The sequence below is a fragment of the Notothenia rossii genome (assembly GCF_949606895.1).
Source record: "Notothenia rossii genome assembly, chromosome: 12".
NCBI lineage: Eukaryota > Metazoa > Chordata > Actinopteri > Perciformes > Nototheniidae > Notothenia > Notothenia rossii.
Window position 1 is genome coordinate 21,704,271 of NC_136911.1, and position 25,819 is coordinate 21,730,089.

At 44.0% G+C, this 25,819-nt stretch overlaps 1 long non-coding RNA gene across 1 annotated transcript in view; it reads left to right on the forward strand.

Annotated features, from left to right (window-relative positions):
- The window catches only part of LOC307026025, a 58,781-nt gene that overhangs the window by 25,682 nt on the left and 7,280 nt on the right, over positions 1-25,819 (forward strand). Inside the window, exon 2 of the long non-coding RNA XR_013804317.1 lies at positions 24,635-24,702. This is a non-coding gene — a long non-coding RNA (uncharacterized lncRNA). The remainder of the gene's footprint in view (positions 1-24,634; positions 24,703-25,819) is intronic.

The following is a 25,819-nucleotide window of genomic DNA, read 5'->3' on the forward strand; positions in this document are numbered from 1 at the left end:
TGTGATTAGAGGGAATATTGTGTTAATTGTGGGTGGCAGCGTGGATCGCTTTGGTCTCAAACTAAATGACACTAACAAATAAACGTGTAATTCTTACGAGTCAATGTTCTACAACAGAGTGCCAGATTGCATTATGAACATTGAAATTGAAACAAAGTGGGCTAATAACTCCTCCGGTGACAGAGCCGGCTAAATTGATCATTTTGAATGCTTTACAATATCCATAATTATGCGAGTGGAGTACAAGGTGCTGTGCGTCTGGTTGATGGTGCCGGCTGACAGGTCTATAACAGCCCTCGCTCCTAGAGATAGTGGGAGAGCCACATGCACATTGAGAAAAGCCATTACAAGCCCAGGGTGGAGCAGGTGTGTTTGTGGCACTCCACAGATGGCTGGGAGCATTGTTAATGAGAGAATAGTCAACTGAAGTAAACTTTTGCAAAATGGTTTTACCAAATGCATCGCTCTGACTCGTCAAAGCAGTAAGAACGAGTGGTCAAATCACACGTATGATTTCACCGAAAGCAGAGGTAGAAGAAGTACTCAGGTCTTGTACTTAAGTTAAAGTATAAGTAGAAATCCAGGTGTATCTAAAGCCTTTTTTAAGTGTTGACCCTTTTGTTTATCACTAATCCAATCTAAAGTTACTACAAAAAGTAAAAGTACAATATTTACCTCTGAAATGTACAAGTACCTCAAATTGAACTTAAGTACGGTACTTGAGCAAATGTACGTAGTTACTTGACACCACTGCATAGCACACGGTGCTGTAGTCTCTATATGAGCAGCTAACTAGCTGAATAACAAGCAGCACAAATGTCACAAGTCTAGTCCAAACATGGCAGACCTCATTCATTAATCGCGCCTGATTAAAACAGAACATTTTGCAACACCCAGAGAAACGTGATCCTCCCAGAGTGTGAGACTTCTCTCCGTGCTGCCGCGCTGAAGTGAGATGATTAAAAGTGCATTACCTGTGTGTGGTGATTCCCTGAATGAGCCATGCTAAATCGCTTGTTTTCTGCGTTGTGATTAATTGGACTTGCAGAGCCACATTTCATAACACACGCTTGGTTTTTCTGTCCCCAGTCATCACCTATTATTAAAGACACATTTTCAATATCTCTCTAGGAGTCCAATTAAGGGATTTCATTGTGACGGTATTTTTCATTTTAATTACTGTACATAGTGCAAGCGTGGACGCATTTCCTTATTTATCAAACAACACAACGTGGAATCGAATTCATCAAGTAAACGGATAGTTAGGTTCTGTAATTGCTGCTTCTTCTTGCCTGAGATCCAAAAGTCTGATGAACAATTGAATCATTTCTCCAGCGGAAAATGACGACGCAGCGTATTCATGGTGAGACTGTAAATAATGTGGTGGCTGGAAGGATATATAGCTGAACATGTACTGGCAGTATATTGTATATAGATAAAAAAGGAATAGGATTTAATTATTATCGTAATCTTAACAATGTCTGCGATATCACACCACAGGTTTCTGAATTACAATAGCTTCTGGGACTTGGCAGGAAACGTATGGGCCGTGCTTTTAATTTCATTTGACCTCATATTGGGCAAACAGTTGGATTCCCTCAATAAGTGGTGTAGTAAAACATAAGTGGATGCCAGTGTTCACAGTCATGCCTCGTGGCCACTGCCCTTCACTGGTGAGTTTGACACTGGCATTCAGGGATTCTCTCTTAATACTTACAAACCCTAAACGCCTCATCGTTGGAGACGCCTGCACTAGTGTTGGAGTTAAGTGGCCTCAAATTGAAATTTCCTGTGGGTTTGTAGCCTGCATATGGAGCCAATAAAAGTCCCGTGGCCCCGGATAAATGTTAATTTTTCTTTTGTGGGTCTGCAGGGTAAGAGAGATGATGACAGTTTCTCCACTAAACATGCAGATATTCTGTGAATAATCATCTCATTTCTTGGAGGAGATTTAATAAATAAAAAAACGTACGGCAATCCTCTTACAGTGATGGTCCCCTAGAAGCGAGGCCCGCAGTAGTGTGAGGCTTCCCATGGCATCCTGCTTAATGCCCAATTTTCATTCAGCATCCATACCACCTCCTTTGTGTGACCCTGCAAATATCCTCTGGGCCTCTTCATTAGTCTCAGGCCTGTGTGCAGAGGCTCTTCAGTTCATTTGCCCCGGCAGGACTGTTTCCCCTACTGGAGATCAGCCTCAGTCACTCACAGACACACAGAGGCTCGCTTAAAGCAAATATACAACGGCTTCCTCCATTCCTCACTCCCATCCATTTTGAAGTGCTTCAGCAAATCTCTCACACCACTCATTGGCTTGTTTATGGCCGGCTTTTCTGCTCTGATCTTGTCATGCGCTGGTGATGCGAGCGCCGTGCCGGATCATGGCTATAACAGTTTTTTTTCCTGCATTGTTTGGCCGACCACTCGCTGCTACAATTGACCTGCGAGTGGAGCTGATGACCAAAGATGACTGACCCCCGGGGAGCCCGAGTCAGGGAAATCATGCGAGAGATGGAGAGAGACAGAGCGGGAGAGCAAGACCATGCAATCACACACAAACACACACTGTGCTGCGTTTCCACACAGTGTATCTGAGGAGGGATGCCACATTCATGCAGCACCAGGCCATCATTTCTTTTTTGGTTTTCAGGGGCTCCTAGTGAGAAGCTGGCAGGAAGCGGCCGGCTCTGACAGGTGCTGCCACCAACCAGACAGGAGACCCAGGACCGTGCTGGGAGCGTGATCCCAACTTGGCACTGACCACAGCACCAATCACTGGAGCCGCTTTAATTGTGTCACTCTTTGGGAGAAGTGAAAGGCATGGTTGCTCTACCACACTGTTTGGAAAACACTGAATGTCCTCTTCCAACATGAGAGTCACATGATATCAAAGGTATCAACTGTAGCTGTGAACATGACAGGATGTGTGATTACCTAGAAGAGCATCAGGACTGTTTGAGGCATATGATAGCTATGTGATTAACATGATGATTCAGCCTCTATGGAGAGAGACATATGACAAGCATGATCATTTCTGACGTGGAGCTAATCTGAAGTAAACATTGAATACTGCTTTCTATTCCTCCATCTTGTGACTGTGGAACTCCCTCTCTTGGATATCAGCATGTGAAGGACACTGTTCAGGAACTAGTTGATGCTCTGTATGTGATGACTACTTCCATTCTGGAGAGAATCACAGATACATGGATCCTGAGGTTCAAGCTCAAGCCGGTGACGAGTGAGATTGTTCTAAAACACATGAACCCATTCATTGTTAATTTAATACAGCCTCCAGTCGGGATTGTTTTCTGGGATTGTAAAAAAGTAGGGATTGCGGGAATAGGTGTATTTTTGCTATCAGGGCTTCATGGGAGTCAAGGTACTTTAGGAGACAAACTCTCCCCATGAAACCTTTTTAAACATCTCCGCTGCAGGGCACATGGAAAACATTACAGATTGAACAAGGATGGGCCAATAAATGTTAGGTTTTAGAAAAAAAAAAAGCAGGACCAAATCAGACAGGGTAGGACTCTCCATCTCCATCACTTGCCTCCAATCGTTTGCATTCGTTACGAGAGCAAGCATTCCTCACCGCATCCCACCTTGCAGCTTCCTGTCTGCTCTGTAATTAGCTCAGTCAAAGCTATTGTTTCCATGACAGCAAGAGCAAGCTAGAGGCACGCTAAAAAACACAAACGGGGAAATAAAAGAGAACGAGGAAAAAAACACAGACCAGGTGGACATTTTGGACACATGTGTAAAACAGTAATGAGACATTTCACCTTGGCATGCTGAATGTAGGGCAGTGGGGATAAAACCCTGACGGCGCTGCACAGAGATCAGGTGATGGTGTGAGAGAGGGACATTAAAAACACCATGTTGACGAGATTGAATGTGTCAGCTTCCATTTGGAGGGGCTTTGGCTGAGCTCGGGCTGCAGATGATCTGGTCTGGAGTTGTGTTGGAGCGCGGCCAAATATGTGTCCTTGGACGAGTCTCACCATGGGACTTTGTCCAGACACCCCATGGAAGGAAGCCCTGCGTAACCACTGCGCTTCAGATGGGATCAATATGGTTGCAAAGGGGGGGGGGGAATCGCTTCATTTTTTCACCATCAAATGTTTAGTATCAGCATGGTTTGTCTTATTTTTAAGACTTAAGTCTGGTCCTTGATCCGCCTGGGAAATCTTATGATCTGGACGTAAGACTGTTCATTTACGTTCTTTTTACAGTTTCTTTTTATCGTAGTTTAAACAGTGTTTTTTGGCTCGTATTAAACTTCGAAAAACGTGAGAAAATGGGGCCAAAAGAGGAACCGGTGTCATCCTCGTTTCAATTCTGTCTCTCTCAATAAGATCCTGGTTTCCCAAATAAATTTGTGACAAAACATCATGATGAATATTATTTTCACTTCCCTCAGGTTGTAATAAGCAACTTCAAATAAGCTTCTTATTAAAAAATCGAGTCCTTCTTCCGCTTGCTGCATTATTTCCCCATTCACACCAGCTTTGAAGAACTTCCTGTAGTTTAACTTTGAACAGTATAAAGTTGTACTTATCAAGTGACCATTTTTCTGCTCATCCTTCTGCTGGCAGATTTACGGGGGGTAAGACCGTCAGAGTGAAATCATAGGTCTACAGATGTTTTCAAGATGTTGTTTCTGTCAGTTGCAGATTATCCCCTGTAGCAAAATCTCATTAAAGTGCAATTTACAGAGCAGCACTGATGTTGCCATCAACCAAAATTAAAGGCATTAATTTTTCACAGAAGTTCACCCAAGTCCTCCACAATAAATGATGTGGCACTTTGTGGGAATGATTTGCCAAAGTATTATTTTGCAGGAAGAAATTAACTGGCATTAACGGAGCGAGGGGGATTGGACATAGGCTGCAGAAAAAAGATGTGCAAATGTGGCCATTTAGTCAGAGCGTGTCGGTGCGGAGACATCGTGCATATTAAGGCCTCCATGCTGGGACAGATGAGGGAAGAGGGAGAGATGAAGCCCTGATGGAGGTTATGACACACACAGAGAGACGGTACACTGGAGGCTGAGGCACTCTTTACTCTCTCTCTGCTGCAGGACGAGAGACAGACATGGAGTCAGGGTGCAGAAGAGATTATATTATTCTTCTTGTGTTAGAAAAAGTGAAGGTCAGAATGCAGTGCAACATGTCTCGGATTTAAAATGAGTGTGGGTGTCATCTGTACAAATACTCTTTATTTAAAGTGATTTATCAAAATGTAGTTATTACAACAGAAAATTAAAAAACATTTATTGAGAATATCTCACTTATTACTAGACTAATTGTTATTATTTTACTTCATCTTTGTTTGTTGTGCAAATTGTTAAGTGACTGTAATATATTACATGTATTATTATTATTATTATTATTATTATTATTATTATTATTATTATCTTACAATAAGCATAGACAGTGTGTTTAAAGAGTTGAAATCAAAATGAGTTTCTTTGTTTTTCACTTCTTATTCAATTTAGTAAAATGTTATGAGGTATTAATATATGATGATCCCTAAAAAATTAATTTGAAAAGATTTAAATTCTACTTACAATTCTACTTAAATGGCATTGAATGCAAATTTATCAAATACAAATAACGGAGCCAAAAAGAACGGAAAATAAAATACAGATATTTTACGTTCGATTTCGTCATTTTTGTATCTGCTTGTCTAAGGCGTGCATATTTAATAAATACAACAATATTATTTAACAAGTAATTCATAAGATTAAGGCTTAAAAAAACATTGGACAATTATTCTACAGTCTAATAATAATAATAATAATACATTTCTAACAGATATCTCTGCCCTCATTTATTTCAGGGACTTCTCACAGAAATTAAAATGATCCAGGCCGGATTTTAATACACCGTGATGCACGTTCTAGTTTATGATTGATTATTAAATGGACATTGGGAAGTGCAGCTAAATCTTTTATGTACATTAACATTAATACCATGACATGGTGTGTGAGCTGTGTGAAGTGTGCGGGCTGGAAGCTGCAGGGATGTGATTTATAGTGATGAGGATGTACTCCTGCAGACCACGTAGGGGACATAAAAAAGTAGAGCATAATATTGTATAGTCCCGTGATTTATGGGAGTATTTATGATTCGGAAACGGTGCAATTAACATTCATAGACTCATGGTCTGAATAAACGCAGCCTCGCATGAAGCCTGAAGGCCTGTGCAGCTCAGCCAGTGCTTTAATTAAATTAGTAAAAATATTATTACATTTCTGGGGATTTTCCCTTGTAATTAAACAACTTTCCCCACGCCTGAAAGCAGTCTGAGGCTAAGACAGAGCTTTTACTCTAAGTTAAAGGTCTGTCTGGGCGACACAATGTAAGGCGGATATACGTTTAATGAAGTTAACTCGTGAAAAAGATGTCACAGCATGCAGCGAGCAGCCGGCCGCTGCACAGAATGAAGGCGAAAGAGCAAACACAGCTTTCTGAGAGCTCACTGTCTCTCACACACTTGTTTTTTGTCCTCAGCTCACACCGTCGGGGCGTCATGCCAAAGCCTATCAACTAAATATCAAAGATGCAGAGTGTCGGATCTGTCCACTCTGCATTTTTACCTTATTTCATCCAATCCCACCTGCTGTCAGGAGGTTAAGTTATTTAAATGCAGCTTCTATTGGGAGGCTTCACACACATGCACGCTCAAAAATACCATTGTCTTTTTTTTGCTTTCATCCTCAAATACGGAAATCATTTGCAAGGAAATTATAGGCCTCGCGAGGGCAGGTCTTTTGCATACTAATTTTGTTAGACTTACCTCCCGTGGTCAGTGTTCGATGTGACCATTAGCCAGAGTACTAGAATTTATTTTTATTCGATTGAAGAGACGGTGTTTAGAGTAATGTGGCGGAGGCACCTTATGCCAGCTTTAAGATAAATGGCTGAGGAGTCTCTTTGTCTGTCTCTGGACTCGGGCCTGCAAAGATCTGCCTCAGGACTGTTTGAGTGGAGACTTGAAGAGATTTAAGGAAAACACGTGGCCTTTGTGCCAGCACAATGGCCCCCTCATCAGGTGCCTCCTCACTGGGAGAGAGCCTTCTTTTCTTATGGAATAATTAACCAACTTGAAACAGGATATGGTCCACCGTCGCTGACCGACTGTCTACATGCTTAGTGCTGACCTTCAGATATCTGCAGCCCCTCCCTGTCTGCACCCAGCTCTGTGCATGATAGAATTACACAAGCCCCATATTTCTACTCAAATTATACCCAGGTTTTTAAAAAGGTGAAAGGAAATATCTTTTACAGGCTAAAAAATAAACACTTATCCAGCTTTGGGATTTGTAAAAAAAAAAAAGGGGAAGAAGGCAGGGGTGTGAAGCCGAGGCAGGAGAGATTTTACTGCTGGTTACTTTGGGGGGTTGGTGCGTTTGAATGGCAGAAAAGGGGAGGGGGAGAAGGCTTCAAAAGCTGCTTACCAGCAGGTGGCGGCAGCAGAGCGCTCCAGCGGCCCCACCCCTTCACATTCTGGGCTGTGGACTCTCTGCTAATATTGACAGGTGTTTTATCCTTCAGCTCAGGAGAAATTAAAACTGTCAACATGTCAGCAAATAAGATATTATTGATCAGCGGTGAGCGGGACTCAAAGCTGCTCTTACATGTAGATTTTAGATGATTATTTTGAAAAAAAAGGTCAGAATTGGAGACTGTTTGCCCTCATGTAACAATAACACATTGTTTGTTGAACAGATCTTAAGACGGCCACTTCCTTTGTGATGACGGATCCCCAGTGGTGCCGGGAGTCATTCAGAAGATGAATCACACGATGCATTGTTAATTTCCCCGCCGTGGCCCCGGTCCAGGACTCGGTGGGTCAGAGGGAAATGAGCGCTGGACATGGCTGCAGCACTTAAGACATGATGTACGACGGTCATTACCGCAGGCCGGTCAGGAGGGAGCCGGGTCATTCCCGCCACCGAGAGGAGCAGCAGAGGAGGCCCAAAGTGTCTGGCCAGTTTAGAAAATGCCACTTTTCCTCAGACCTTCACCGGAGGCCCCTGATGGGTGAACGGTCCCTCAAGACGCCGAGCGATTATTACCCATCCTCACCTCTGCTCTTTGTTCTCGTACAGAGTGCGGCTGCAGCACTTCTTGCCGTGCTCCGTCTCTCAGAGAGTTGCATCACAAATAATGGCTTGACATACGTGCCACTTATCAACACGTCTGCAGACAAGTTGGCAAGTCACACATCTATTTCAGTTTGAGGTCGGCTGATTAGCGGTGCAGATACTGGATCCAGCACATGTGTCACTTGCACTCTTCACGTTGGCGTGGTGTAACTCCAGCACAGTAGAAGCGCCGGCTAATTACCCAACGCCTTTTCTCTCACTGCCTCCGACTGAAAGGCAGCTTGACCTTTGCCTCCCGAGCAGAGTTGTGAAATGGCTCTTCTTTGTGAGCGGGGCTTCTGGGTGGCGTAGGAGCCGCAGTACTGGGGCCTCGGTGTTGTGTATGGTGTCACAATATTTGGGGTATCAGAGAGAGCAAACAGATTAGAGCAAGGTGTGAACGTCGATGAATATCTCTGCCGTGGGATTTTATAGCTTCCTTATTACGGCCTTATTCAGAATTAAACAAAAGTGTCTGACAAAGTGGAAAGTTAATTGCATTCAAAGCCAGTCCGAACCTGAGAGGACAGCATGGCGAGGAGATTAAGAAGTGAATCAAGCAAGGAGAGAAAAAGGGGAGGAAGGAAATGAAAGGAAATAAGCAAAATGAAATAAAGCTCGGACCACCTCGAGAGCCGCTACAAGCCTGGCATCTGTGTCAGATGTCGGTAATTAATGTCAGTATGTTCCTCGCTGCCACTTGGCTTCCTGTCCTTCGTTCAGGGCAGATCCTAGAGTAGAAGTGCTCCTGTGTGCGTGTGTGTGTGTGTGTGTGTGTGTGTGTGGGGGGGGGGGGGGGGGGCTGAGGGGTTAGAAACAGCAGTGGTAGGGGGTGTTAATCCCACTCATTATAATTCCAGTCTGTGTCCTGTCTTGGGAAAGGGACTACAGGGGCCCACAGACAAATCTTATCAATATGTATTTCCCCTTTTCCACCTCTCCAAGTGGCCCCTGAGAGCACGGTGGCTCCTGTCCTCTCCGACTGTCTCTTTGTCTGTCGGTGCACGATAAGACTGCAAACCAACATCAGCTGCAGACGAGAGATCAACCACAACTCTTAAATATCATATTTACTTGATTTTGTTGAAATATTTGCCATAAAAATAAGCTACTGTTACAGAAACATAATAGGTAGACAGTGGGAAGAGACCCTGCATACTGTACCCTGCTTGGTGAGGGTGCTGTCACTATGTGGTGATGGAGAACATGCGTTGTAACCAACAGCAGGTGAAGACAGCAAAGGTAGGATTAAACTACAAAGCAGCAGGTTGAGTATTATTTGATTATTATCTCATAACGTACATTAAAAAACACTATATTTGATTGCATGGTATCTAAATTAAAGTGTATGCTGACACTAATGTACGCTGCACCCATTAAAGACTCACCTAGCACCACATGCAGCTTTAAAATGACTACATGACACTACATTCTTTGCTGTTTTTTTCGGCATCACACTAAACCTATGTCAAGTGCATTCTGTCATGTCTTCGGGGAAATCAAAGACTTTAAAGACAGTAAATTATTTTTAATGCTCGCACAAAAATAATAGGCCATTTCCTAAATGATGTGTCATGCTGGTGCCTGGGATCATCAGGATGCCAGTTCCGCCTCCCTGTTGATCGGCTAATTTGAGACCGAGCGCACCTGGTGTGTCTTATTGCGTGCAAGAAATGGCGCTCCGTCGACCGGCGTTGGTTATTTCCATGCAGAGAGAGCGAGGTACTGACGATGTTAGCATTAACGGCCCATTAAAATGAAGAAGGAGGAAGTCGCTGCCACGAAAAGTTGCTGCGCCTGGCTAAATGAGAGAGCGTTGAGATAAAGAGGAAGTGGAGCTTTTCAACATGGCCACCATGTCCTGTAATGACCAGCTTTTATAAGCCTTCCACTGAGCAGGGCCTCAGATTAATGTAGACAGGAGCGTGACAGCAGTGGTCTGAATGGACTGCAGTAGGGACCCCGGTGGGGCTTGTTTCAGGCAAAAAGTGGAACATGCAGATGTTAGAAGGATCTAGAACTGTCCCATATCCAAGAAAAGCTCTAAACCCTTTCAAAGGGGCTGCAGTGGGTGATGGTTATGGCTCTGACTGTTGCAGTATATCTGCGGTTTATCACTTTCACCTCGTTTCAGAGTGCCGGCTGCTTCCAGCGGAGCGTCAGCAGCTTATCTTTTCAACAGGTTTTTTCGGGGTTGTTGTGGACCGGCGAATCAGGGCAGGCTTAGTGAAGGAGCGGAGCGCAGTTTGGGGTGGCGCCACACCTCGCCACTAATTTCAGGGTTAGCAGAACGCCCAACAGGAGGACAGCATCGCCATGGCAACAGTTAACAGCTAAAAGCACTGTCTCCAATCTGATAGGGGCCCCGGATAATCAGTCATCACGGCACACAGCAGTCTTTTCCAACACGGGGAAATGTAGGTGACCGTTAAATCTGGGTTTTTCACCTGTTAAAACATTTCATTTACTCCACACTGTATACGCACTGCCCCACATGTAATCTCTTTCTGTTTTCATCTCCACCACTCCTAGTATTTATCAGAAAGCACGAAAACAATAGCTTTATCCATTTGTCTTTTTCTCATTTATTCCTTTTTCTGTAATAAAAACATGGGCTTTGCAAACCAACTAAGCACATTTACTCGCTCCACGTCCACGTACTAGATATTGAAATGATTCCTTATTTTCCCCGTGCATACAAGTGATATAAAAAGCGAATGAAGAACGTGAGAGTAGATGAGAAATCGCAAAGAGGGAGTGATAGTCAGTCGGGGGCAACCACAATACGTTTTCCATCAGGATCTAGTCAATTTATCAGAGGGGGAATGTTATTAGCTTCCAGATAGCTTCAGGAACGCATGTAGGTATTTTCCTCCCCATCAGTCTCCTTTATATTTTTAGATGTTTTTTATGTGAACACAATGGCCTCTATATCAAACATTTTAAATGATGCTTGAAATACCAGTCACTTGACTTTGATGTCACAGGCAATTAAATCCAACCTTACCCCTTTCCACCGTTAATAACAGCAATCTCGCCCGGCCTAGTGCCTAATTAATATGTGCTATTTGTCACTTTGCCTTGACACATGTATATCAAAGTGGGGGTGGGAGAGAGTGGCTTGAAGGGTGAGGAGGTGGGTTCGGAAAGGGGGGAGGGTGTGGGAGGTGGAGGGCAGTGGTGGGAGAGTGCTGGGCTTTCATTAGGTGGCATCTCCATGCTGCAGGTGAACTGTCATTTCAGTTCATAAAGCAAGATATCTAGTCTATTTGATCTTATGATATGAAAATATGTTTATTTTTGCATGTAATGTCAGATTTCTACATATTTTGCAGAAAAAATAGGTTTTTTTTCACGTAATTTTGTGAAATCATCATCCTTCACTGGAGTTTGACTGTGGCGAAGCGTTGCTTATAATTACCCGTGTGTGTGTTTGTTTGTGCGCGTGCATGCATGTGCATTGTGCATCTGAGCACATGCCTCGTCATTGCCAGTTTCCACTATGGCTCTGCGGGGCGGCGGAGGGGCAACGCTGCAACGTTGCAATGAAATCAATGATCCATGCTTCTTTAGATGTGACCAACAAACTAAGTTGTCATCTCGTTCTGAAACAAAAGGGGTGATGGGTGATGGGGGGGGGGGGGGGGGGACTGGAAGCACAGTGCACCCGAGCTATGAAGATTTCAGCGCACATGTGCCAGTGTGGCTCTCAGTGGGGTCAGCAGACAAACATCATACATAAACATCCACACTGTACATCTCTGTCTAACCCCCCCCCCCTCCATCCTCTCCTCACTTTCCGCCTGAAACCCTCTGCCAAATGCTGCCAGCCTCTCACATCTGTGCCGAAAATGAATTGTATCCCAGAGCCCTCTGAGTCAAGGATTCACTTGTAAAGAATGCAGTTTTATTGGATGAACAGACTAATGTACCATGCAATGTAGTTGCACTAGCATTTTATGCCACATTGAAAGAGTCAATTAATTTGCATAATTCAAACGAGCTCGTATCACCGCTCTGAAGGCATGGCTGGGCATCTTGGCTAGTCACGTCAGCGCCTCCATTTCTGATATATTAATCATTCCTGCCGTACAATTAATTACATTTATGACAATTTGAACCCTTGTCCCACCCACCGGCCCGGGCAATTTCTCCAGCCGGGCTGCAATATCAGAACATCCTGATGAAACCCCGGTGATTTAGTGAACACCTTAACACAGAGCCCATGCCTAGGGCTGAATGAAATTAATATTTTGTTTCCCATCTGGTGGAATCAGCAGAATTAATGAGGGAAGGAGGCCCGTAGCTACGCACAATCCAGGGATCAATCTGCCTCTCTCTGGCTGCGACTCTTTGCTGGAGGTGTGTGTGACGCTGGGGGATGAGAGGAGGGAGACAGTGGGTTGAACACTTCTATACAGTGTGTTTATCTGTCTCCCTCAATGGTGATCACTACTGTAAATGAGTGATTACAGCAGTGCCAGCCTACTGATTATTGTTCTCAGTCCTGTCTGTCTGCATGTTTACAGCCTCTGAGGGGCAGCTGTCTCAGAGTGAGGTGGCGAGGGTCTCTGGCGTTACGGTGGTGATGAGCGGAGATAGTTTGGTTTCGAACAGCTCAGCATCTGGGCTGCATGTGGTCGCTGTCGCCATGGGGATGGCTTTGGGTCAGAGGGGCTTTTGATGCAAAACAGCAAGAGGTTGCAAACTCCCTCTGGTTCAGATTTGTCCAAAATATTAGATTTCTTGTTATTGCAACATGGCAAACACTACAATTGAAATATTATTGGGGCTAAAGCACTGCTTTGCTTTTCTCCACTGCATGCTGGTTGTTGTCAGTCCTGCTGACTATAAGGCTGCACATGCACGCACATATGTAAGTAAGTGTGTATGCGTGTATATGAACATGGGTAAGGATGGTTTTTAATGTATATTTGTGAAATTATCTCTCTGTTTGTTCGAACTATGACAAAATATGAATTGTATGAGTGATGGCTTTGAAATCAGCTTTGATTAAACTCTAAATATATTAACGTTAACTTTTTTGTTTTGTATCACAGTTCAACGTCCCAAGCATAAACGGCAAAAGGCACAATAATAGGTAAAACGATATTTATGTTTTTATATATATATATATTTATATATATATATATATATATATATATATATATGGCAATACAATATTTATCCAGAATTATTTTGGAGATAGACATTACCACTTTTTCAAATACTTGCAGGTCATTGCATCATGACTGTGGCTGCACACGTACATTACATAGGGAATACATCACATGTCCATTTCATTTATTCATTTGTGTCTGGGATGCAATTTGGCATTTTAGCCATTTACCAGAGAGGGGGGGAGACGGAGAGACAGAGAGAGCACTTGTATGACAGAATAGGCACTCCCACAGTGTCATCCAATCTGGGCACCCCATTACCTCCTTCTCTTGCCCCATGTGTGTGTGAGGACCTGTCTGTGTCTATATGTGTGTATATGTGTGTGTGTGTGTGTGTGTGTGTGTGTGTGTGTGTGTGTGTGTGTGTGTGTGTGTGTGTGTGTGTGTGTGTGTGTGTGTGTGTAACCCCCCCCACACACACACTCCTGTCTGTCTTGCCTGCTCCACGCAGCGTTTTGCCGCCTGGAGAAGGTGGTAGTCGTCTCTTTGAAGTATCACTTCAATTACGGGGTTTAACCCCACAGGTCAGCCCTTGATTATTTACACAAAGCTGGTGTAATTCTGCTGGAAAGCCTCGCCTTTGCCATGAATACAAAGCCGGGCTTCAGTCCTAATGGAGTGAATTTCACATGGGCACTCGTCCCGCTTTGACCTGCGTCTGATAGGGTGTCATCGTGTTTGGACAGTTGCACCTCACCCTAAATGTAGACACAAACATATGTGTGAGATATATCCGTGAAGTCTACGGATAAGCATGCAGAAGCAGAAACAGCTAATGCTTTGTAGCTGTTTTGGAATAAGTAGAAAACATCCCCGATGGGTATTAAGTAGTTCTATTTCTGATGATGGCTATGATCGACGTGTCACCATCAAAGCATTTTTTTTCTTCCACATTGAAAGCTTGTTTATGTATTTTCTCTGCTTGGCTTGTCTGATAAATTGAGGCCATGTAAAAACTGATCTTGCCAAAAATGGCATTGAATAATAGATTGTTTTGTTGATCAGGTTGCTGTTTACTTACCCTCTTAAATCCCTATTCTGTCTCCTCTCAGCTGGTGGCCGTCTATTGACTTGTTGTTATTTTTCGTGAAGTGGGGGCAATACGGAGTGCTGCTATCACTCCTTCTTAAATAATATAAACAGCAGAACAAGAGGAAGAGGGGTAAGGTCTAAGTCATTCCCTGTTAGTTCATTTCAGCCGAGATGGCCCTCGTTCATCGGAGCATGATGCGTGCAATGAAAATACGAGGGTCCTCTTCTCTCCGCGGCCCTGTGTGCACACCACCCCCATAAAAGTTGCAACTGCCAGCTCAGGTGGAAAAATGTTGCAGAGTAAAAGATGTATTCAATAAATAGAGAGGGACAGCATGGGGCCTGGGGAAAGTGCGCATGAGACGGAGGTTTGGAGAGTGGAATAATGGAAGGGAAGGTAGATGGGGCATGAGTGTACATTAAACAGTGGTGCTTGACGCCTGTGAGAGGAAGCATGCCGCTGGGAATATAACTCTTAACTAGCATTGTCTCCTTTCAATTTAACGGAGGAACCGGGCCTGTCATACCTATATCATTTCATTTTAAAGGAAGGTATCACTGAATTTCAGCATTCAAATGGGTTTCTGTGTCCCTGAGGTGCATCAGCTGGTATAATGTGCAGGTGCTATTGTCCACACATGGGCAGGGGAATAATAAACAAACTATCAGGGAAATATGTCAGGAGCATGAATAATCACAAAGCGATATAAGATCTAAATTGTCAGAGACTACTTTATAAACTAACAATAGATAAAAGGGTTGTGTTACGTCACAAGAAGCTTTCTACTTTATAATAATAATAATAATAATACATTACATTTATAAAGCGCTTTTCCTGGTGCTCAAAGCGCTTACAAGCAAGTAAAACAAAATAACGACAAAAGTAGAAAGTGCTAAGCTAGGAGGAATAAGGGCAAGGGGTTAGTGGATGAGGAGTTGAAGGTAAGAGTGAAAAGGTGAGTTCTGAGGGATTGTTTGAATGATGTGAGAGTGATGGCGGATCTGACGTGGCTGTGGAGGGAGTTCCAGAGTGAGGGGGGGGGGGGGGGGGGGGGGGCTGCTGCGAAGGCCCTGTCACCCCAGGTCCGGAGCTATGTCCTGATGGGCTGCAGTAGGTTAGCTTCAGCAGACCTGAGGCGACGGGTGGGGGTGTGTCGTTGGATGAGGTCACAGAGGTAGGGGGGGGCAGGGTTATCAACTGCATCCCACGTACACTATTTCTACCCCGATAACGCTAAATGATGGACAATACATCCATGTAGACATCGGCACAAGGAAAGCTAGTTAACGCTAACTGTTAGCAGCCGGTAAAACAGAGGTTTGATCAAGTTGAATTAAGATGCATTCAAGCTCTAATCAGTAAAAAAGATGATTGGCGACATGTGGAAATACAGTTTAGGTAAATGTTTGCAATCCAATATAATATATATGAGAGAGTCAATTGTGACTTCCTTAAAAAAGCAGAATGCCAAGGTGTGTACATGTGATTTATTGTTATGTTTTGCTTATTGTCTTGGTATCTACTAGGTAAAGTGAAAAGACTAACATTGTGTAATGGGTACTTATTGTACCCATTACACAATGTTAGAAAGTATAACAGTATAACAGAAGTATAATTAGTCCAGCAGATGTGAAATATCTGAAAGAATTGTGCTTTTGATGATAAAAGCATGACATTTGGCACACTGTTAGAGCATGCCCTAAGGAAGTTTTTGGCTATAGGGCCATCGAAAATTTGTCCAATGGCGGCCATTTTCAAAATGGCCGCCATTGGTTGTTATTTTACCAGTAGTTTAGGATCTAGACCACCTAGGATCTTGATTCTGGTGGCTAATCCTACATTTTCAAGGATGGGGAATGCATTGGTACTATTTACAACATGCTAGAATGTAGCTAACTATATGTATCTGGTGTTCAGGGAACAAAATACACAGTAAACCATTAACATATTTATTATGGTGAAGTCATACATGTGATGTTACATAATATATATCAAATATTACAGGTTTTCAACTAAATGCAGAGTTAGTTCTGAAAACACAGTCCACCACAGTGGCAAAGGGCAGTGTACTGAATTGCTGCCTTGACACATTTGCATTGTCCACTTCAACCCTTTTTGCATCCACAGCGGAGGAGTTCACAACAGGCCTGGTAATGTGGTCCAGTAAACTTCCCATCCGCCTGTGGCCTTCCTCTTCCACCCCCAGTCACCTGGGGATGGGAGTTCAGGGGCTGCAAACATCATCTGTCCCCAGCAGTGACCAGCTTGGAAGGCAGCTCTCTTTGTGTGCTGAATCGATGCTCACTTCTCTACTTCCCCTCTTCTACGACCAGGCCAAATATGTGGCCATGATTCGTCATTCCATCGATGAGGTAAGTCAGGCATTAGAGATTCTGAATCCTGGTCAGATCACTCTGGATCAACCTCTATACGCTTTGGCAAAACAAACCCAGTGGAGCTGGCCAGCAACTCACAGTGAAGATCATTTTATTGTGATGTTTGTTGGGTTTCACATTGAGATGGCAGCACTCAAGGTACTTGGCGACCTCCTGGAGGGGTAGCGGGTGGACAAGAGCAGTGTCATGTTCCCAGTTCCACTTCTGGTCTATCATCCTGCAGCTGGAAATAGAGTTGATGATCTATGTGCGATCAATAAGAGAGGCCGACTTCCTACTCTACATAAATGCCTTGACCGAGATTGTGCCTTGGTTCATTTCATTTCATTTCAAACCTTTATTTATGCAGGTGAATCCCATTGAGATCATTGATCTATTTTTCAAGGGTGACCTGAAGGGTCCTTTCCCTGGGACACACCCAATATGCCGGATGGATACCAGTCCACTTACATGACATGATTGTGCTAAAAGATAACCATCCTGATGTCCATCAACAGTTTCTGAAAGGAAACTTTGCTGTGAAGAAGACGACAAGCAGCTTCTCTGCTATTGTCATTGACCAGGCCCACGAGCAGAACAATGCCTCTCTGAAAGGTGATGGTGGTGCTGTAGGCCTGACAGAGAACCCTGCAGCTCTGCGATGCTGGATGGTGTCTGGCCCTGAGATGGCATGTGTGGTTGGGGAGTTTAAGGCCTCCACTGAGAAGAGAAAGAAGACTGACACCCGGCACCATGAGCAGACCAAACATGCACAAATGGCATTTGCACAAGATGTTAAAGCACTAATTGGTGCTACATAAGACATGGGCAAACCATGCTGTGAAATAAGCAGTGAATATCTTCTTGTCCTGGATACTAAAGACCTTGCAGATGCAGCAGTCATTGGCACTCTGAACCAGATTGAGAAACTCGGACAGGACGGGTATGACACCTACAGTACAGTGGAGGAAATAAGTATTTGATCCCTTGCCGATTTTGTAAATTCACCCACTTACAAAGAAATGAACAGTCTATCATTTTAATGGTAGGTTTATTTTAACAGTGAGAGTCAGAATATCAAAAAGAAAAACCAGAAAATGAAATTATATAAAAGATAAACAATTATTTGCATTTAACTGTGTAAGTATTAACACAGTAAGTATTTGATCCCCTTGCAAAATACAAGGCTTCTGGCTCCCACAGACCGGTTACATTAGTCCATTTCCTTTAGGAAAGTATCCCTCATATCAACTTGTTACCTGTATAAAAGACACCAGTCCACAGAATCAATCAATCAGATTCCAACCTCTCCACCATGGGCAAGACTAAAGAGCTGTCTAAGGACCTCAGGGACCAGACTGTAGACCTGCACTTGGCTGGGGTTGGCTACAAAACCATCAGCAAGCAGCTTGGGGAGAAGGTGACAACTGTTGGTGCGATTATTCGGAAATGGAAGGGAAAAAAATGGACATCAATCAACAATCAATCACCCTCGGTCTGGGAATCCACACAAGATCTCGCCCCTTGGGTATTGATGATCATGAGAAAGGTGAGGTATCAGCCAAGAACTACAAGGGAGAAACTTGTTAATGATCTCAAGGCAGCCGGGACCACAGACCCAAGAAAACTATTGGTAACACACTACACCATAATGGATCAAACGCTGCAGCGCCCGCAAGGTCCCCTGCTCAAGAAGAACATGAAAGGCCCTTCTGACATTTGACAATGAATATCTGAATGATTCAGAGAAGGCTTGGTAGAAGGTGATGTGGTCAGATGAGACCAAAATGGAGGTGGAAACATTATAATCTTGGGGTGTTTCTCTGCTAAGGGGACAGGACGACTTCCCTGCATCGAGGAGAGGACGGACGGGGCCATGTTCTGTAACATCTTGGCCAATAGCCTCCTTCCCTCGGCCAGGACACTGAAAAGGGTCATGGAGGGGTCTTCCAGCAGGACAATACACCTGAACATACGGCCAAGGCAACACAGGAGCCGCTAAAGAAGAAGCACATTTAGGTGATGGATGGGCCTAGCCAGTCTCCAGACCTTAATCCCATAGAACATCTGTGGAGGGAGCTGAAGTTTTGAGATGCCAAGAATCAGCCTCAACACCTTAAGGATTTGGAGAGGACCTTCAGAGAGGAGTGGACCAAAATCCTTCCTGAGATGTGCACAAACCTGGAGACCAACTACAAGAAGTGTCTGACCTCTGTGCTGTCCAACAAGGGTTTCTCCACCAAGTACTAACACATGTTTTGCAAAGGGATCAAATACTTATTTCCCACAGTTTAATGCATATCAAATTGTATCTTTTATATAATGTACATTTCTGGATTTTCTTTTTGATATTCTTACTCTCACTGATAAATCAAACCTACCATTATAATTATAGACTGTTCATTTATTTGTAAGTGGGCAAATTTACAACACCTGCAAGGGATCAAATACTTATTTCCTCCACTGTATGTCAGTGAGCGCCTGGTCGAACAGAAAAAGCCCATCAAAGATCCCATTAAAAGGAAAACCCTCCCTCTATTCAGCCAGCCCCCAGTCCAAGAGAAGTCCAGGTCCCAACAACAGATCTCATCTCTGAAGAATGACTGTTCTCTGTTCTCTAGGCTGTACATTGCATCTGAGATACGTGATGGAAGTCTGGATGAGTTTTTTGGGATTAATTACGTGAAATATAATAAACTTGAAAACCAGGCATGTCCATCATCATTGTCACAAATGGGCAAACTCAGAACTGGTACCAAGTCAGACTTGGTGGGCTGTTTGGAGGACCTGATTTCTTTACAAGAGAATGCATCCCACCACACAGTTAATGCCTCATCCTTGATGGGGCTACTCTTGTGAACATGCTACGACCTGGAGCTGCTAAGACGTTTTTTTATTATGCGCAGAAAGCGTTCTCACCATACATCCTGTCTCAGCTGGAGCATGTCAGCAGAATTGATGTCGTGTGGGATGAATATTTCCCCGAAAGTTTGAAGGCTGAAACACGCAGCAATAGAGGGAAGGGAGTTCATAGACGCGTTGAGCCATCCAGTGTCATTCCTGGAAACTGGCCAGAGTTTCTGCGCATTGAAGACAAGAAGGCTGAACTGTTCTTCTTCCTGGCAACCAGTGTGACAGCCCTCAACACTGGCAAACAAATAATCAGTACTTGCAACATGCACACATGAGGAGGCTGATACCCTCATCCTACTGCACCTAGGAGATGCTGTGAAGGAAGGGTATAGCAAGGTGTCAATACGCACAGTTGACACGGATGTGGTAGTAGCCTACTGGCAATCACAGCAGCCCAATCGACCCAGGCCTGTCGTGAACTCCTCCTGAATGTGTCAAGGTAGCAATTCAGTACACTGCCCTTTGCCACTGTGGTGGACTGTGTTTTCAGAACTAACTCTGCATTTAGTTGAAAACCTGTAATATTTGATATATATTATGTAACATGTATGACTTCACCATAATAAATATGTTAATGGTTCACTGTGTACTTTTTTCCCTGAATACCAGATACATATAGTTAGCTACAGTCTAGCATGTTGTAAATAGTACCAATGCATTCCCCATCCTTGAAAATGTAGGATTAGCCACCAGAATCAAGATCCTAGGTGGTCTAGATCCTAAACTACTGGTAAAATAACAACCAATGGCGGCCATTTTGAAAATGGCCGCCATTGGACAAATTTGCGATGGCCCTATAGCCAAAAATCTTCCTTAGAGCATGCTCTAACAGTGTGCCAAATGTCATGCTTTTATCATCAAAAGCACAATTCTTTCACATATCTGCTGGAATAAATAAAGGTGAAAGAAGTGGGAAAAAGCTAAGACCCCATTTACACGCAAACGCATACGAACCGCAAACGAACCGAATACTATATCAAAAAAGTCAGTTCACACGAGACTGCTCGGGAGCGCTGGAGACGCTGTAGTACATATGCCGGGCCTGTAAGTGGCGCTGTACTTTCGCCCCAAATACATCAAAAGCAGCGAAGAAGATCCCCGAGCGTGGTTGCCATGGTTGCCCTTCTGTTTATGCCCCGGGGTGGATTTAGTTCATGTAATTCTCCATGTCCACTTGTTGCTGGTGGTTGTGGTAGAGGAGCTGTAGATGTTGCACTAACATCTGTGGCATGGTCAGTCAGTAGCTGACAGTATCTACTGACCATGCTACAGCAGTGAGAAGCAGAGGTGGGGAGAGGCGGGGCTATGGCTTCATCGTTATCAGGAAATGATCGTATATGGCGTACATGCTTCTCAATCTCAAGGAAACTGGCTTCCAAGCCAATATTTCAAGAATGCTACGTCATCGAGTGCTGCCGAAGGACTGTTCCAATCTCCAGCATACTTGGAATTCCACCGAGACCGCGTCCTTGGTTTGGGGGTAATTTCGAGGCTGCACATTGGTAGACTTCGCGTCCTTAAAATCCCCACAATGCTTTGCGCATGGACCAATTTCCCCAAATCTGTGGCGGTAAATGTAAGGCGGGGCCTCTCATATGACGCACACCTGCACACTTGCTAGCCTGTTCCACTCTTTGTTTCCGAATGCCAGGAAGGATTCTCGCCTAGCTTCTGAAGCAAGTGACTCAGAAGACATGTGCTACCAAGCAAGCATCCTCACGATTGAGAAACGGCCACGGAGCCGTTCGGCCCCCCAGAAGCGTTCCGGTTGCAGATCTATCCACCTTGGGACCCGTTATCGTTTGCGGGGTCCGTTTCCACGTTTCCGGACGGGCTATACGAAAGAGAAAAGTAGTGGATACAACCGTTAAACAGCACATCAGAGCAACGAAGTGAAAACACGGGTAAAAGTAACGGACACAAGGTTGAAATGTCCAGCTTCTGCAACTTCTAGCATTATGAATTGTAATCCACTTTAATCTAAGCAAGGCAAGTTTATTTGCATAGCACCGTTCAACAGGGCAATTCAAATCACTTTAAAATAAACTGGAAACAAGACGGGTGGTGTCAGAGCCGGCGCTCATCTTAACTACACAAGTGTATAGTATGTGATTTTCCCATAAGTAATGGGGCCTTCATGTCTCACAATGACGATGATTACAGATGAAATTTGGGCATGAAAGATTTGCTGTAATGCCAATCCATCACGCTGATACGTAGCTGTCACGAAGAGAAGAGAAAGTGCCATTGTAGTCTTCCTGCCACTGGGTCTCCTACCAGAGAGAGACCTCATATAAAGGACAAATGAGTCAGTCGCTATGTGGCGATGACAGCGTGAATACTGAAGAAAATGACAATCATCGGAATCTTTTGTCCAAGTTTCAGAAGAGAGATTCAAGCAGTGTCATAATTTCCAGTGTCTGATTGACAAGAATAGCATAAAGAGCAGTTTTTAGAAATGGATGATTGCGTCCAAACTATTATCCCGAGACACATTTCCTCCAACCCTTTCGAAACTTGAATAACATAAACAGCTGGCCTTCTGCTTTGCCTTTTAAAAAGCAGACCAGTCAACATGCTGCAGAGCTGAGGACCCACAATGCCCTGGTGGCATGTCTTTGTGTCACCAAATCACATTCATTACACCTCCTTCTGTCTATTTCAGACAAGGCATCAATTTGGAGATGTGAGGTATCACGGTGCAGGAAATGTCACATCTCCACGTCAACGGTGCCGGTGTTTGTCTTTCCGAGGCCGAGATAAAAGGAGTGGCCTCGGCATGCATCTCTGCCATCTCTCCATTCCCCACGGAGATATTTGAGTGCGAGATGAGTCTCTCCTCCATGCTGTGTACACCGAGAGAAAAGAGAATTGGTGCCGGTGCATACACACTTCGGAAGAATAGCAAGTTTTCCCCCACCAATGGAAACAGAGCAAAAAGTATTCAATTTGCAGCATCTGCTCCGCTTCAATAATTCATTTTATTTGAATGTTTTATAAGTAAACTGTGTTATCTGTGGAAGACTGGATGTGGTGTTTCGGAGGGAGATGTTGTCACTCGGCTTTCACAAACAATGATGTTGACGTATTTGTCCTACCCCATTAGGGCGTGACCTTTAACCCTCTGTTATATCGCTGTTTGACGGAAATATTCCAAATGTTATTCCTGAACTTGTTAGCACCGGATGATTTAGCTTTAGCTGCTGAGTACAGATTAAAACTGACTGATTTTGGCGTTGAGGAAATGGAATTATGACGATTCCTGTGCACATTACAGTTGCTGTCATTACCGCCTGAAGACAATAGCCTAATAGGATCAAAAATGAGGCAACAGTGATTTCCGCCGTGCAGCCCAGCATTATTAACATCCCTTTTATCTCTGATATCATCAAAAGGCTATCATCAACTAAAAGTTAACAGCACCAACCCTGAGCTCCTCTATCTCCTGAATGCCACGCACCATCATTTGCCGGGTTTTTTCTGGCCCCGTGACTGATTATCATTACCTTTTCTTGCAAATACCATGCTCATTACGTTAGTGTACAGCCAAAACATTAGTAGAGGGAGCCTATCTCTCTCCCATGAAGGGGAGAGGGGAGGAGAAGAGCTATGGAGGCAGATTTTCCCCTAGCCTCAGCAGCCAGCCCTGGCGCGCTTGGCTATTAACCACAATGAACATGGGCTTTGTTATTAACATCTGTTCATCAGGGATCGGGCCCAGGCCTAATCACCCCTCACACCTTCTGTTTCTGCAAAAGAAGAGAGGCAATCAAGGGCATCATTTGGCAGCTGGCTGGAACTACTAATGCTTTTCTCTTGCTCTGCTCCTGCCCCCCCCTCTCCCTTCATCGCCTTTCCTCTCTTCACTGCCATCATTTTTTCCTCTATTTTCTCCCCTTATCCTCAAAAAATGTCTCTCCCACCCTCTTATGGGATTATGTTATTTGAGAACACACAGACAGACAGGCTTGCAAAGAACCACATGGACACGGACACACACACAGACACACACACGGACACACAGAGGAACACACACACACACACACACACACACACACACACACAGACACACACACGGACACACAGAGGAACACACACGGACACACACACACGGACACACATGGACACACACACACACAGGAACACACACGGACACACACACACACACACAGGAACACACACGGACACACACACACACACACACACACACACACACACACACACACACACACACACAGGAACACACACGGACACACACACACACACACACACACACACACACACACACACACACACACACACACACACACACACACACACACACACACACACACACACACAGAAGCGGAGAGTGAACCTTTGATAGCTGCAAGATGGTAGATTTACTGATGGCCGTAACAGTCCGGCGCCATGGGTGGTTCACATGATCTCAACCTCATCTCAGTGTCTCTCGCCCGATCCTCCCACTGTATCGCCGGCAGATGTTCGCGGGTTCATATCAGCCCCCAAACAATGTTCAGACAGGGTGTGAGGGAGAAAAGACACACACAGGAAGAGATAGAGAGAAAGATGTGAGATCCAACAATGGGCGAGAAAGCCGGGAGATTAAAGCGAGATCGACAGATTACCAGTGGGAGATACTATATGTCAATAAAAGAAAAAACTCATGCTGCAGATTCATTCCCTGGGCTAAGAGTATATAGGTTTTTCTGAACGTAAAATATGTGATACAACAAGAGCAGTAAACTATTGAGTTACTACTTTTTCTGTTTTAGATTGCAATTTCTGTCCTGATTTTTATACTTTTGGACGGCTCTGGCTTCTGTGCATGTGTGTCTGTGTCAGTGCCGCTGAGACCATATGATATTTATTTTTCGGCTGCATCTTATGCCAGAGATTGCAGCATTTGTTGTCGTCGGATTAATCCCTTTGTCAGCTCCGGCCCTCTTGAACACATTGTGTCTCCTTCTGTTACCCACAGGAAGGAAGGACTGGGGCATCTGTGTTTGGGTAGGCTACGTCTAAATCAGCACTCCTTGTCCTATCACAGTAAGGCAACACACACACACACACACACACACACACACACACACACACACACACACACACACACACACACACACACACACACACACACACACACACACACACACACACACACACACACACACACACACACACACACACACACACTCTGAATGTCTGTTTCTAACTGAGAACAACATGTCCTCTTCTGTCTCAGTTGAGGGGCTTCACTACACAAAGCCCTTTCATGTGTGGATGTGGGTCTGTGATGGCTGTCACATTCTGGCTAAGTTCTCCAGGGCTGTCAGCTGGAGATGATGTTTACCAGGACGCTGCTGTCAATCACAAAAGTTGCTTTTACTGATAATGCTTAACACTATTTCTTTGCTGCTAAAGGGTCGGCGGTCCAACTTAATCAAAAAAACTGTATTTGGACACAAAAAACAAAACTGTGCATGGCTAGTTCCTGCAATTGTTGAATCCAATTTGATCAAATCATATTTGACTGTCAGTTTCCAGCCAAGCCAACATAAATGGAGAATGACATGAGTCTTGTAACACAAACATTAGCAAAATTAGCATAATACGGCCCCTTTAAGGTGAATTAGCCCCCCAAAAAGAGTGACACAGGTTTTTTGACCAACAGAACCAGGTTCCTATATACTGCGACATGTACAGCTAATGTAGCTACGAGCTGCTAGCCTCAAGCTGAACATACAGTCTGCTGAGATCACTTATTTTCCAACTCCACACTCCAACATTTTTAAGTGCAGTTTTCTGCCACAAACCGCAGTGACATTTCACACAGCAACCTCTGGAGCCACAAAAGCTTCATACAACTCGTTTTTTTCACATCACCAGTACTTCTAGTGAATAATTTGATGTGTAAACTTCACAAGTTTTACATTAGAATAACTAATGCACAAACAAATCGGTAACTGTTTTAAGTTATGCATATTTGTATGAATAAAAAACAGAATTTTGGGTGAAGCATATCATGCCGTAAGTGTTATATGAAATGAAATGTAATGTCATCTCAGTTTAATTTGATTCCTTCCCTCATATTGAGTTGTGATTTTACAGTGATTAAGGTCATCATCAATCACAATCAAGATGAAATGCTTCCTTCTGTTCATGCTCA